Source organism: Bufo gargarizans, chromosome 6, assembly GCF_014858855.1.
Source record: "Bufo gargarizans isolate SCDJY-AF-19 chromosome 6, ASM1485885v1, whole genome shotgun sequence".
Taxonomy (NCBI): domain Eukaryota; kingdom Metazoa; phylum Chordata; class Amphibia; order Anura; family Bufonidae; genus Bufo; species Bufo gargarizans.
In genome coordinates this window covers 244772325-244787120 of record NC_058085.1, presented here as the reverse complement: position 1 = coordinate 244787120, position 14796 = coordinate 244772325, and the positions used below count along the sequence as shown (strand labels likewise).

At 40.9% G+C, this 14796-nt stretch overlaps 1 protein-coding gene across 4 annotated transcripts in view; it reads right to left on the bottom strand.

Annotated features, from left to right (window-relative positions):
• LOC122939829 overlaps positions 1-14796 on the bottom strand; it is a 76082-nt gene that overhangs the window by 35966 nt on the left and 25320 nt on the right. The window contains exon 2 of one of the 4 annotated variants that reach the window (XM_044296007.1): positions 12507-12604. The exons of the other annotated variants lie outside the window; for them this stretch is intronic. The gene's annotated coding sequence lies outside the window, so the exon portion shown is untranslated. The remainder of the gene's footprint in view (positions 1-12506; positions 12605-14796) is intronic. 4 annotated transcript variants of the gene reach the window in all.

Genomic DNA, 14796 nt, shown 5'->3' with positions numbered 1-14796 from the left:
TGCGTGACTGTGCGCCAGCCTGCCACCTCCGGAACGCACATGTGCGTTAGGCGGTCCGGAGGTGGTTAAAAATAAATTATGGTCCAACTAAACGCAAACCGGATGGAATAGCATGCCGCTGCAAGATGCTGTGGTAGCCATGCTGGTTCAGTATGCCTTCAATTTTGAATAAATCCCCAACAGTGTCACCAGCAAAGCACCCCCACACCATCACACCTCCTCCTCCATGCTTCACAGTGGGAACCAGGCATGTAGAGTCCATCCGTTCACCTTTTCTGTGTTGCACAAAGACACAGTGGTTGGAACCAAAGATCTCAAATTTGGACTCATCAGACCAAAGCACAGATTTCCACTGGTCTAATGTCCATTCCTTGTGTTCTTTAGCCCAAACAAGTCTCTTCTGCTTGTTGCCTGTCCTTAGCAGTGGTTTCCTAGCAGAAATTCTACCACGAAGGCCTGATTCACACAGTCTCCTCTTAACAGTTGTTCTAGAGATGTGTCTGCTGCTAGAACTCTGTGTGGCATTGACCTGGTCTCTAATCTGAGCTGCTGTTAACCTGCGATTTCTGAGGCTGGTGACTTGGATGAACTTATCCTCCGCAGCAGAGGTGACTCTTGGTCTTCCTTTCCTGGGGCAGTCCGCATGTGAGACAGTTTCTTTGTAGCGCTTGATGGTTTTTGTGACTGCACTTGGGGACACTTTCAAAGTTTTCCCAATTTTTCGGACTGACTGACCATAATTTCTTAAAGTAATGATGGCCACTCGTTTTTCTTTACCTAGCTGCTTTTTTCTTGCCATAATACAAATTCTAGCAGTCTATTCAGTAGGACTATCAGCTGTGTATCCACCTGACTTCTCCACAACACAACTGATAGTCCCAACCCCATTTATAAGGCAAGAAATCCCACTTATTAAACCTGACAGGGCACACCTGTGAAGTGAAAACCATTTCAGGCGACTACCTCTTGAAGCTCATCAAGAGAATGCCAAGAGTGTGCAAAGCAGTAATCAAAGCAAAAGGTGGCTACTTTGAAGAACCTAGAATATCACATATTTTCAGTTGTTTCACACTTTTTTGTTATGTATATAATTCCACATGTGTTAATTCATAGTTTTGATGCCTTCAGTGTGAATCTACAATTTTCATAGTCATGAAAATAAAGAAAACTCTTTGAAAGAGAAGGTGTGTCCAAACTTTTGGTCTGTACTGTACCTCTGCACCCGAACCACCGTATTACTGCGACATCCCTACCGAAACCTAACTGCCGCCCGTTCGGTCGCAGGTCCGCACGCAGGCCCCCCCCCCCAAAAAAAAAGGAGTGCCCGAGAATCCAAACCAAATCCGCAGTACCTGCTACAAAAAAAAAAAAAATGGAAAAAAAAAAACAACACCAAATTAATAATAGCGCCAACAGTCAATGCCTATATTCAAAGTCCCTTTTAGAGACCCTCGGGATATTATTTGCAAATACTGAAATGGTCTGTAGGACCAAGAATCCCTTTAGGGGTCCCTAACTGATATTTAAAATCATATCTTTATTAATTAATTTCAAGACAAACACACGAAAAAGGGGAAACAAGTAAAATTATCAGTACTCAGTGAAGTATGAGGTAATTCTTGTTACTACTAGTTGCTGCCGGCAACCTACTTTTTACTCCTAGATGTCTTTGGGATGCATAGAGAAGAGTGTTTTCCAATTGGAATTGTAGTGGTCTGTTCACATTTGTTCTGTGAGGGCCTCTAGTTGGTTTATGTCGTCCAACTTAATTAATTGGGATAATAATCACTCTATTTGCTATGATGTTAATGGTGCATACAGGTATTCTCTTATTCAGGGCTCCTCCACCTGTGTAATAGTTGTGTCAAACTAAGAGAGCCTCCCCTATCTGACCCCTGTACAGAGGGTTTAAATTGGCTTCGTCAGGGGATGTGGGGTATACGCGCGCTCGCCGAGACCTCCCTTTATGCATTGCGAGGTACCACCCTCCTATCGCTCACGGCCAATCACAGACCACTTCCTCCATTCAGTGTATGATAATCGCAAACAGGATGCGTCCTCTGACGTATATCCTGTGCGCTCCCTTGCTCCGACCTCGTCGCAAGTGCTGACAGGTAATCGAATGCTGATTCACATGCGTAATACTCGTATCAATATGTCAATAGTGAGTGTGGTTCAAAATAGTGCCCGCCCCCTCTGGATGACGTTCAACTTCTTTCATCACCGATTATTAACCCGTTCACGCCGGTCAGCCGGGATGCCCTGTATATACCCTCAGGGGGTTGCCATACAGGTTTAGTATCAATGGTCATATTCTGTCCTTTGATATTAGTCCAGGTTAGATTACTAACGTGTGTAGACATAGGGGTGAATTTAATAAGTCTATTCCAATTTAGTATAGTTGTCCTGTTATATACATGTCACTACTGTTCCGATTCAGTGATATCATTCAGACAATGTATATTATAGTCAGTCAAATGACATGTATAACCTCCCAATCTTCAGCTGTCACTTGGGGTGGCCGGGCTTCCTATTGTCCATTTCACCTGTAAACTATCTATATAGCCATTTGGACTCCAAAATGACTAAAATGTATTTCAATAAAGCAACTAATTTAACCAAATTCACTACTCACAAATTGTCAGTGACATGTTATTTTGGTTCATAGAGGTTGTGCTGTGAATTGTCAGATCCATTTTCTATTCAGGTAGTTATCTACCTTTTATTTGATGGGTTATACTACCTCGCATATATACTGGGGTCTACTAACGTGTTTTTCTCTTTTTTGTCTGCTTTTCTGCCACATTTTTCTGTTTATGCATTCTGTTGTTTTTCTATGTTAAACAAAGGCCGTATAGGAAAAACCTTCATTGAGGCCTCTTGGACTCAGGGTCTGCAGTTTATGTATCCATCTGGCCTCTTCCTGCAGAACTTTCAGATCTAAATTGCCACTTTTTGGTCCCAGAGTCTTCTTCGTCAATCCCCAAAATTTTAGGACTTCGAGATTGCCCCCATGGGCATATGTAATGTGCCTATAGAGTGACGTGTCTTTGCCTGTATTTATAGCACTGATATGTCCAGATATACTCTGCCTCAGCTCCTGTGTGGTTTTACCCACATACAACTTAGGACAATTGCAAGAGGCGATGTAGATAATGCCACTACTGCGACTATAGGATTTTTGAATTTTTTAACTCTGGGTAGATATTTGCAAAAGGTGCAATTACCGCAGGGAAAAGAGCCAATGATGCTAGATTTTAACCAATTTGTATTTATTGTCTCTTTTTTAGGAAGGAAGCTATGAACAAGCTTGTCCTTCAGGTTTTGTCCCCTCCTATATGTAACACTGGGATACGGTGGTTACACGGTCCTCAATTCTTCGTCACTGATGAGTACCTTCCAATGTTTTTGAGAATTTTCATTACCTGTTGGTTATTGCAATCGTAGGTACCTATGCATCTAATCCTTTTTTCCTCCTTTCTCTGATCTTTGCAATAGTTTTGAGATATTAGATCTTTTTGAGATATTAGAACAAATGTGAACAGGCCACTACAATTCCAATCGGAATACACTCCTCTCTATGCATCCCAAAGACATCTAGGAGTAAAAAGTAGGTTGCCGGCAGAAACCAGTAGTAACAAGAAATACCTCTTACTTCATTGAGTACTGATAATTTTAATTGTTTCCCCTTTTTCGTGTGTTCGTCTTCAAATTAATTAATAAAGATATGATTTTAAATATCAGTTAGGGACCCCTAAAGGTATTCGTTGTCCTACAGACCATTTCAGTATTTACCAGTCAATGCCCACCCAACCAAACATAGGACTTAAAACATGAAGATTCCCACCTCCCAATTCTCTTAATCACCTCCACGCTCATGCCCAACCTGGCTGCCTCCGTTGCCACACCAATCCAGAAGGAATGATCTGTAAAATCCCTAGAGTCCATTCCCAACGCTATTAAGCATTTCCTAAAAACTGCCACAAACTGGAAACTCGAAAGGAACGACCCGTCCTCGTACCTCAAAAGGGGTCCAGCCCCCCAAAAGTCACGTACGACCTGTATTCTCTCAAACAGCGGACCGGACATAAAAACCAGCGAACCTCAAACAATGTCACACTACAACCCAAACATAAAAAATCATGGAGATAATGGATAAGGAAAGAACATCCCGACATCCTCCACCACCCATTCCAGGAAGGAACTAGACGTTTTGAAGTATGCACAGGACACCGAGCACCCCATCGGTAAACACCTATCAACAAAATATCCACCATCCCAGAAACAACCCAACAAATGCAAACTGTCTGGGTGAACGGGCAAAAGACGAAACGCTGTCTTAATGTCAGTTTTCGCCAATAAGGTCCCCGGGCCCAATTTTTTTATTCAATCCACAGCTGCATCAAAGGAGGTATAGACCACCGAACTAAGCTCAGGATCAATACCCTCATTGACCGACGCCCCTTTTGGAAACTATAAATGATGAATAAGCCGAAACTTGTTCGGCTCCTTCTTCAGCACCACACCCACTGGGGAAACCCTCAAAATAACTAACAGTAACTCCATAAAGGGCCCATACATCCTACCCAACGCAACCTCCTTGGCAAATTTGACCAACACCACCTCCGGGTGTTCTAACGTCGAACACAGATTTTTTGTAACCGCAATTCCTGACTCCCCCGGGCGAGATGGAATACCAAAACCCTCTGTAAAACCCCTCCTTAAAAAATTCTGCCGCACCACGGTCTGGGTATCTATCTAGATACCACGCCATCCCATTCACCTGCATCGGCGTCCAACCCGTCTGCAGCAGCTGGCTTCTCCTCTATGTGGTCCTGGTATCTTTTCTCTGCTTCAGACAATTGCTGGTTTGATGCACCGGCCCATAAGACTAGGTTTTAGAGGAGGATAATATGAATTTTATTTTTTCCATTGCACCTCAGGTTAGACCAGCAATCAGACGCCCAGTGTTAATCAGACCTCAGATCAGACCCCCAGTGCCTCAGATCAGACCGCCATGTCAGCCATCAGCCCCCATGTCAGCCATCAGCCCCCCCATGTCAGCCATCATGCCCCTATCCATCAGCCATCGAGCCCCCCCCCAGTGTCAGCCATCAGCGCATATAAAATAAAATAACTTACCTCTCCTGCTCCTGGACGCCGCCGCTCCTCACCACCAGTACTCTCGTTCTTCTTCCTGGTTCTCGGCTGTCAGCTGTGAAGGCTGTTCACAGTGAGGTCACATGGTGCACAGCCCTTTACAGCAGACAGCCGAGCGGAGGACCAGGAAGTGGGGAGTATAGATCCTGCACTGCTTCCCGTTCCTCTGGTACTAATGAAGCGCTTCCAAAATGGAAGCACTTCATTAGTATTCGCCCCATAAGGCCCAGGGGCAAAAAATGCAGGGTATTAAAAAAAGAAATCAAGTTTCATTTTTCCGCCCCCACCCCCGTCTCTGCACCCTAAGGCAGCCGCTTAGTCTGCAGGCCCTGTCATTATGGTCCCACCACATGCTAGGGCGGACCGCCTTCCTCTGACAAAACTGTCCGTCATACCTAAGCCACCCAGAACCCCCATAAACTCTATACACCTCCCCAATAGTATCTAAATAACAAAAAATTCTTCACAGTCCCTTTAGGGAACCTCGGGATATAGATACAAAATACTTCCTTAGTCACTGAGACCAAAACAAATCCCTTTAGGGGTCCCTATTAACAGTTAAAATATAATTTTTATTGACAATAGTATGGACTCACAACATAAATTGAAGAAAGAACAAAAAATTTTTATTTTAAAACTCTCAGTTGTAATGAGGTATGAGGTACGGTTGGATAAACCAGGTTGCCTATTTATTGCAACCTTTTGTTGCTATGTCTTTATTATGTAGCAAAATAATACCTATTTAGTCATATTTAGTCATAGCGTAGAGGCTGCTTATGTACAGCAGACAGGCCTTAAGATGTATTTGGAATTTGTTTTATCACTTATGCTGTGGGCTTGTTTGTATTATTTATTTATTATTTAAGATGCCCTGCAGGGAGCCTTTGTTTCAGGCCTCCCTGACATAGTTGTTGTTGAACTCTAAGTATTCCAGTACAAAACCTGTTTGCCTAGTTGGTGACAATGCTTCTACTAAGCGGATAGGCTACAATGTTGCCCCTATTTATGTCATAAGGGTCAATGTAGCCGTATTCCTGCATTCATTCGATTTTTTAGCGTTCCTCTCCCTGCTAAGCAGGATATCTACCACTAGAGGTTGCTTATCACATGTGTCGCTACCTTCCTAGACCTCGCTATGGTTCCCTAACAACTCGGTATCGCTACATTAAATGTCCTCTCAATACAGACTGCCTAAAACAGGATCGCATTCTCTACACCCCTCCCGACATGTTTCGCCGCTGTTGCGGCTTCGTCAGGGGATGCGGGGTATGTACGCGCGCGCTTCTTATGACCTCCCTTTATGCATTCCATATACCCGCCCCTCTAGGTACGTCAACCAATGGGATTAGTGCACGTGACTTCTGGCCCGATGTCAGTTTGGTGACGTCTATACCCAGCGTTAGGCCTTCACAGTCTCATGTTGATGACGTCTATTACAGGCGCGTCCTTCACAGTCTCAAATTAATGACGTCCGGTCTCGCCTCACTGACGTCAAGCGATGTTTACATAGTAACAGTCAGCATAATAAGAGTGAGGATTTGACACTTACCTCACTCAGCCATAACGATGTAAGTTTCTTCTATGCAGACAGGATCTAAAAAGTTCCACTGTGTATGCTGGTGAAGGTGCAGACGGTAATTGATTATTCTAGTTAGTGATTATAGATCGGATGATTATAACCCCCATGATCCATCTAATTATTTTGAGGTAAAGCAAAATATCAGTAATCGATTTTTATATGTTCATTATTTCACTACATACAGTCTCTCTTTTATGAGTATAATGTCATTCTCTCTTATTCTAATTACATTAATTTTGTTTAATGTTTTAAATAGTTATTGGTATTCCTTATCTGTTTACACTCATATAGATGGATTAGGTAGATATGACATCCAACCACTAATGGGAATAAAAATAGATATGGAATGGGCCAAAATATCCATTGGTGGGGGTGGGTTGATTATTCTGGAGATCTCAGGAGGGGGGGGTCATTATTTCTTTGTTTCTTCTTCTATTTCATTATTAATTTTTGTTTAGAAATCATTATTTTTATTACTTAAAGTGCTAATCGCATCAGATGAAGGCTGTATAAGAAAAGCCTTCATTCAGGCCTCCTGGACTCAGGGTCTGTAATCTTTGAATCCACCTGGCTTCTTCTTGTAAAAGTTTAATGTCCAGGTTTCCGCTCCTGGGTCCCAGGGTCTTTTTTGTCAGTCCCCAAAATTTGAGCACTTCAGTGTTTCCCCCATGGGCGTATATAATATGCCTATATAAGGACGTGTCCTTTCCTGTATTTATTGCACTCATGTGTCCGGATATTCTTCGCCTAAATTCCTGTGTGGTTTTGCCAACATACAGTTTAGGGCAATTACACGATGCAATATAGATGATTCCACTACTACGGCAATTAAAATGTTCTCTAATTGTATATTCACGTCCGTCTGAGGGGTTTCTGAATTTTTTTACTCTTGGTAAATACTTACAAAATGTACAATTCCCACATGGGAAGGAGCCAACAATATTGGATTTTAACCAGGTTTTATTTGTTATTTCATTTGCAGGTAGGAAGCTATGAACCAATTTATCCTTTAGATTTGGTCCCCTTCTGTACGTAATACTGGGATATGATGATAACACTGGTCTTAATTCATCATCGCTGGTAAGTATCCTCCAGTGTTTTTTCAAAATTTTCATTATTTGTTGATTATTGCAGTCATATGTACCAATACATCTTATCTTCTTCTCCTCATTTTCCTTCTTATGAACCTGGACAAGAAGGTCTTCCCTCTTGATATTCTTTACACGATTAAAGGCCCTTTTCAGGCATTTCCCAGGATAGCCCCTACTTCTAAATCGGTTATAGAGTTCATTGGCCTCCTTATTGAAGGATTCCTCAGTTGTGCAGTTTCTTTTAGCTCTTAAATATTGCCCTACCGGTATTCCTCTCTTTAAGGCTGGTGGATGCCAACTCGTCCAATGGAGGAGGCTATTAGTCGAAGTAGGTTTTCTAAAAATATCAGTCAGGATTTGGCCTTCCAGGTTTTTTTGGATTTTTAAGTCCAGGAAACATATTTGACTCGGATGTATCTCAAAGGTAAAATGCATACCTATTTTATTATGGTTCAAGATCCCAACAAAAGTGTGAAATAATTCTTCTTCTCCCTCCCAGAATAACAGAACATCATCGATGAATCTCCCCCAAAATAAAATGTGATCAGTGAATTTTTCCATTTTGTCTGTGAATACTATAGTGTCCTCCCACCATCCCAAAAACAAATTAGCGAAAGTCGGTGCACACGGTGTCCCCATAGCGGTACCCTTCATCTGCTGATAAAAGGTACCACTACAGAGAAAATAATTGTGACTTAGAGTGAATTTAAGCAGGTCCAATATAAATTCATTGTGTTCAAGAAAATTAATACTTTTTGTGTCTAGGAAGTATTTTATAGCCTCTAGGCCCAAAGTGTGGTCAATATTACTGTAGAGAGCTTCTACATCCAAGCTTGCCAAGTATGTGGACGAAGATAGAGAGATACCCCTAATTTTTGCTAGGACATCAGTCGTATCTTTTATGTATGACGGTAAAGATGATACAAATGGTCTCAATATTTCGTCCACATACTCGCTAGCCGGTTGGCTAAGAGAGTCATTGCCGGACACTATAGGGCGCCCTGGTATTGGATTTTTTCCTTTGTGCACCTTGGGTAGTGCATAAAAGGTCGGAATTGTGGGATTTTTGTTATAAAGAAAGTCAAATTCATCTTTTGATATGAGACCATTATCTTTAGCTGATTTCAAAATCTCTTTAAGGTCTTCCAAATATTTCCTAGTAGGATTTTCATGTAGGACTTGATAAGTGTCCTTATCTCCTAACAACCTATCTACCATTTCTTCATATTCCTTTCTATTCTGGATTACTATATTTCCTCCCTTATCACTAGGTTTAATAACTAGATCTTTATTAGTTCTCAGTTCGTTCAATGCAATGATTTCCTCCTCTGATAAATTATCAGGATTTGCATCTTTGTTTATTTTTAACCTATTTATATCCTGTGATACTAGATGTACAAAAGTATCAATTTTTTGGAATTGCGAGAAGGGAGGTGTCCATTTTGATCTTGGTTTCAGGTCTGTTAATGGAAGAGTGATATCAACATTATAACCCTCACTTTCCAGATGTAAACTCTCCAATATTTCTAAGGCTTGTTGTTCCTTTTGAATGAGTTTTCCAGTTGCATTATTTATATTAGAAAACTGCTTGTGCAGTGCCATTTTTCGTGCAAAAAGGTTTATATCTTTAATCCAATTGAATTTATTAAATTCAGGTACTGGTGTGAATGTCAGACCTTTTTTAAGTAAAGTGACTTGTGCTACTGTCAGAGACTGTGTAGAGAGATTCACGATTTGAGTGGAGTTATCATTTTCCTTCCAAATTACTTGTTGCTGAATCCCCACTTTTCCCTGTCCCTCGGTTGGGCACTGCTGTGTCCTAAAAAAAGGGGGGCTATCGGTGGAGCAGCAAAAATATTGGATTGTGTTGTCGCAATTTGGCTCTGATTTTGCTGTATTCCAGGATTTATACCACTTGTAGTCATTTGTCCAGATATTGTGGATGCTGTATCCTGCGGGATCAAGGTGTCCAAAGATGTTTTGGGCCTTACTGAAGTTCCCATAGTCATCTTGTTCTGACTTCCCATGTTCATATTTGAGAAGGCAAAGCCACCCAAAAAGGATGATGCTCCATTTGATTGTAGTTGCGGACATTCTGATGTTTTTTCTTTGGGATTACCAGTTTTTTTCTGATCTCTAAACCTATTGTATCTCACCTTTCTTTTTGTACCGCCCCTGTTTCTTGGGTCCAGGTTATTTACACTTTCGGTACCAGATGTATCAGATTCAGAGAAATCTGTGTATCTCGTATTTCTCAACTGGTAATTCTGTTTAATTTTCCAATTATATATGCGATTATTATCGAAATCCAACTTATCACGGATATATTTTCTATGTTTTCTTTCTTTTATTTCCTCTTTTAGGATTTCAAGGCTCTTCTGTAGTCTGGATTCCTGATTTTTAAAGTCTGGATGTTGTTCAAAGGTAAGTATCTCTCTCACTTCCTGATTGAGTTGTTCCACTGTCCGTTCAAAACTACGCTTCTCATATTCAACCATATATCTCATGAGTCTCAAAGAGCTCTCAGTCTGTATCTCATCCCAACCCTTGACATATTCCAAATCTTCGGTATGGATGTTTGGTCTCAGGGTGTTTCTCAGACCCCTATATACAATTTTTTGGGATAGATATGTTTCAAGACTAGCTATTTCCCACCAGGATCGGTAATACTGTTTGTATGTTTTACTGAGGTTTTTGAAACCCGTCGAAATGTCCGTACTATTTAGGGGAATCGCCTGCTGCGAAAAAACCTGATTAGCTTCCAGATTAAATGTATCTTTACTTATGCCCTGTGCCAGAAAGCCTGCCATAGCACATATAATATATATGTGGAATATAATTTTCCACGTAGGGCTCACACATTGGGGGGTAACCCCTCTCGTCTAAATAATTCTTCACAGTCCCTTTAGGGAACCTCGGGATATAGATACAAAATACTTCCTTAGTCACTGAGACCAAAACAAATCCCTTTAGGGGTCCCTATTAACAGTTAAAATATAATTTTTATTGACAATAGTATGGACTCACAACATAAATTGAAGAAAGAACAAAAAATTTTTATTTTAAAACTCTCAGTTGTAATGAGGTATGAGGTACGGTTGGATAAACCAGGTTGCCTATTTGTTGCAACCTTTTGTTGCTATGTCTTTATTATGTAGCAAAATAATACCTATTTAGTCATATTTAGTCATAGCGTAGAGGCTGCTTATGTACAGCAGACAGGCCTTAAGATGTATTTGGAATTTGTTTTATCACTTATGCTGTGGGCTTGTTTGTATTATTTATTTATTATTTAAGATGCCCTGCAGGGAGCCTTTGTTTCAGGCCTCCCTGACATAGTTGTTGTTGAACTCTAAGTATTCCAGTACAAAACCTGTTTGCCTAGTTGGTGACAATGCTTCTACTAAGCGGATAGGCTACAATGTTGCCCCTATTTATGTCATAAGGGTCAATGTAGCCGTATTCCTGCATTCATTCGATTTTTTAGCGTTCCTCTCCCTGCTAAGCAGGATATCTACCACTAGAGGTTGCTTATCACATGTGTCGCTACCTTCCTAGACCTCGCTATGGTTCCCTAACAACTCGGTATCGCTACATTAAATGTCCTCTCAATACAGACTGCCTAAAACAGGATCGCATTCTCTACACCCCTCCCGACATGTTTCGCCGCTGTTGCGGCTTCGTCAGGGGATGCGGGGTATGTACGCGCGCGCTTCTTATGACCTCCCTTTATGCATTCCATATACCCGCCCCTCTAGGTACGTCAACCAATGGGATTAGTGCACGTGACTTCTGGCCCGATGTCAGTTTGGTGACGTCTATACCCAGCGTTAGGCCTTCACAGTCTCATGTTGATGACGTCTATTACAGGCGCGTCCTTCACAGTCTCAAATTAATGACGTCCGGTCTCGCCTCACTGACGTCAAGCGATGTTTACATAGTAACAGTCAGCATAATAAGAGTGAGGATTTGACACTTACCTCACTCAGCCATAACGATGTAAGTTTCTTCTATGCAGACAGGATCTAAAAAGTTCCACTGTGTATGCTGGTGAAGGTGCAGACGGTAATTGATTATTCTAGTTAGTGATTATAGATCGGATGATTATAACCCCCATGATCCATCTAATTATTTTGAGGTAAAGCAAAATATCAGTAATCGATTTTTATATGTTCATTATTTCACTACATACACACTTTTGTTGGGATCTTGAACCATAATAAAATAGGTATGCATTTTACCTTTGAGATACATCCGAGTCAAATATGTTTCCTGGACTTAAAAATCCAAAAAAACCTGGAAGGCCAAATCCTGACTGATATTTTTAGAAAACCTACTTCGACTAATAGCCTCCTCCATTGGACGAGTTGGCATCCACCAGCCTTAAAGAGAGGAATACCGGTAGGGCAATATTTAAGAGCTAAAAGAAACTGCACAACTGAGGAATCCTTCAATAAGGAGGCCAATGAACTCTATAACCGATTTAGAAGTAGGGGCTATCCTGGGAAATGCCTGAAAAGGGCCTTTAATCGTGTAAAGAATATCAAGAGGGAAGACCTTCTTGTCCAGGTTCATAAGAAGGAAAATGAGGAGAAGAAGATAAGATGTATTGGTACATATGACTGCAATAATCAACAAATAATGAAAATTTTGAAAAAACACTGGAGGATACTTACCAGCGATGATGAATTAAGACCAGTGTTATCATCATATCCCAGTATTACGTACAGAAGGGGACCAAATCTAAAGGATAAATTGGTTCATAGCTTCCTACCTGCAAATGAAATAACAAATAAAACCTGGTTAAAATCCAATATTGTTGGCTCCTTCCCATGTGGGAATTGTACATTTTGTAAGTATTTACCAAGAGTAAAAAAATTCAGAAACCCCTCAGACGGACGTGAATATACAATTAGAGAACATTTTAATTGCCGTAGTAGTGGAATCATCTATATTGCATCGTGTAATTGCCCTAAACTGTATGTTGGCAAAACCACACAGGAATTTAGGCGAAGAATATCCGGACACATGAGTGCAATAAATACAGGAAAGGACACGTCCTTATATAGGCATATTATATACGCCCATGGGGGAAACACTGAAGTGCTCAAATTTTGGGGACTGACAAAAAAGACCCTGGGACCCAGGAGCGGAAACCTGGACATTAAACTTTTACAAGAAGAAGCCAGGTGGATTCAAAGACTACAGACCCTGAGCCCAGGAGGCCTGAATGAAGGCTTTTCTTATACAGCCTTCATCTGATGCGATTAGCACTTTAAGTAATAAAAATAATGATTTCTAAACAAAAATTAATAATGAAATAGAAGAAGAAACAAAGAAATAATGACCCCCCCCCTCCTGAGATCTCCAGAATAATCAACCCACCCCCACCAATGGATATTTTGGCCCATTCCATATCTATTTTTATTCCCATTAGTGGTTGGATGTCATATCTACCTAATCCATCTATATGAGTGTAAACAGATAAGGAATACCAATAACTATTTAAAACATTAAACAAAATTAATGTAATTAGAATAAGAGAGAATGACATTATACTCATAAAAGAGAGACTGTATGTAGTGAAATAATGAACATATAAAAATCGATTACTGATATTTTGCTTTACCTCAAAATAATTAGATGGATCATGGGGGTTATAATCATCCGATCTATAATCACTAACTAGAATAATCAATTACCGTCTGCACCTTCACCAGCATACACAGTGGAACTTTTTAGATCCTGTCTGCATAGAAGAAACTTACATCGTTATGGCTGAGTGAGGTAAGTGTCAAATCCTCACTCTTATTATGCTGACTGTTACTATGTAAACATCGCTTGACGTCAGTGAGGCGAGACCGGACGTCATTAATTTGAGACTGTGAAGGACGCGCCTGTAATAGACGTCATCAACATGAGACTGTGAAGGCCTAACGCTGGGTATAGACGTCACCAAACTGACATCGGGCCAGAAGTCACGTGCACTAATCCCATTGGTTGACGTACCTAGAGGGGCGGGTATATGGAATGCATAAAGGGAGGTCATAAGAAGCGCGCGCGTACATACCCCGCATCCCCTGACGAAGCCGCAACAGCGGCGAAACATGTCGGGAGGGGTGTAGAGAATGCGATCCTGTTTTAGGCAGTCTGTATTGAGAGGACATTTAATGTAGCGATACCGAGTTGTTAGGGAACCATAGCGAGGTCTAGGAAGGTAGCGACACATGTGATAAGCAACCTCTAGTGGTAGATATCCTGCTTAGCAGGGAGAGGAACGCTAAAAAATCGAATGAATGCAGGAATACGGCTACATTGACCCTTATGACATAAATAGGGGCAACATTGTAGCCTATCCGCTTAGTAGAAGCATTGTCACCAACTAGGCAAACAGGTTTTGTACTGGAATACTTAGAGTTCAACAACAACTATGTCAGGGAGGCCTGAAACAAAGGCTCCCTGCAGGGCATCTTAAATAATAAATAAATAATACAAACAAGCCCACAGCATAAGTGATAAAACAAATTCCAAATACATCTTAAGGCCTGTCTGCTGTACATAAGCAGCCTCTACGCTATGACTAAATATGACTAAATAGGTATTATTTTGCTACATAATAAAGACATAGCAACAAAAGGTTGCAATAAATAGGCAACCTGGTTTATCCAACCGTACCTCATACCTCATTACAACTGAGAGTTTTAAAATAAAAATTTTTTGTTCTTTCTTCAATTTATGTTGTGAGTCCATACTATTGTCAATAAAAATTATATTTTAACTGTTAATAGGGACCCCTAAAGGGATTTGTTTTGGTCTCAGTGACTAAGGAAGTATTTTGTAAATAACAAAAAAGAACAACTGTCCGGCGCTCTCACCCCAGTCACACTCGCTAGAATGACGAACGCCTGAAGCCAATTTGCAAAAGTGCAAGGTATCAGACGATACCAACGCTTTTTCTCTTCCTCT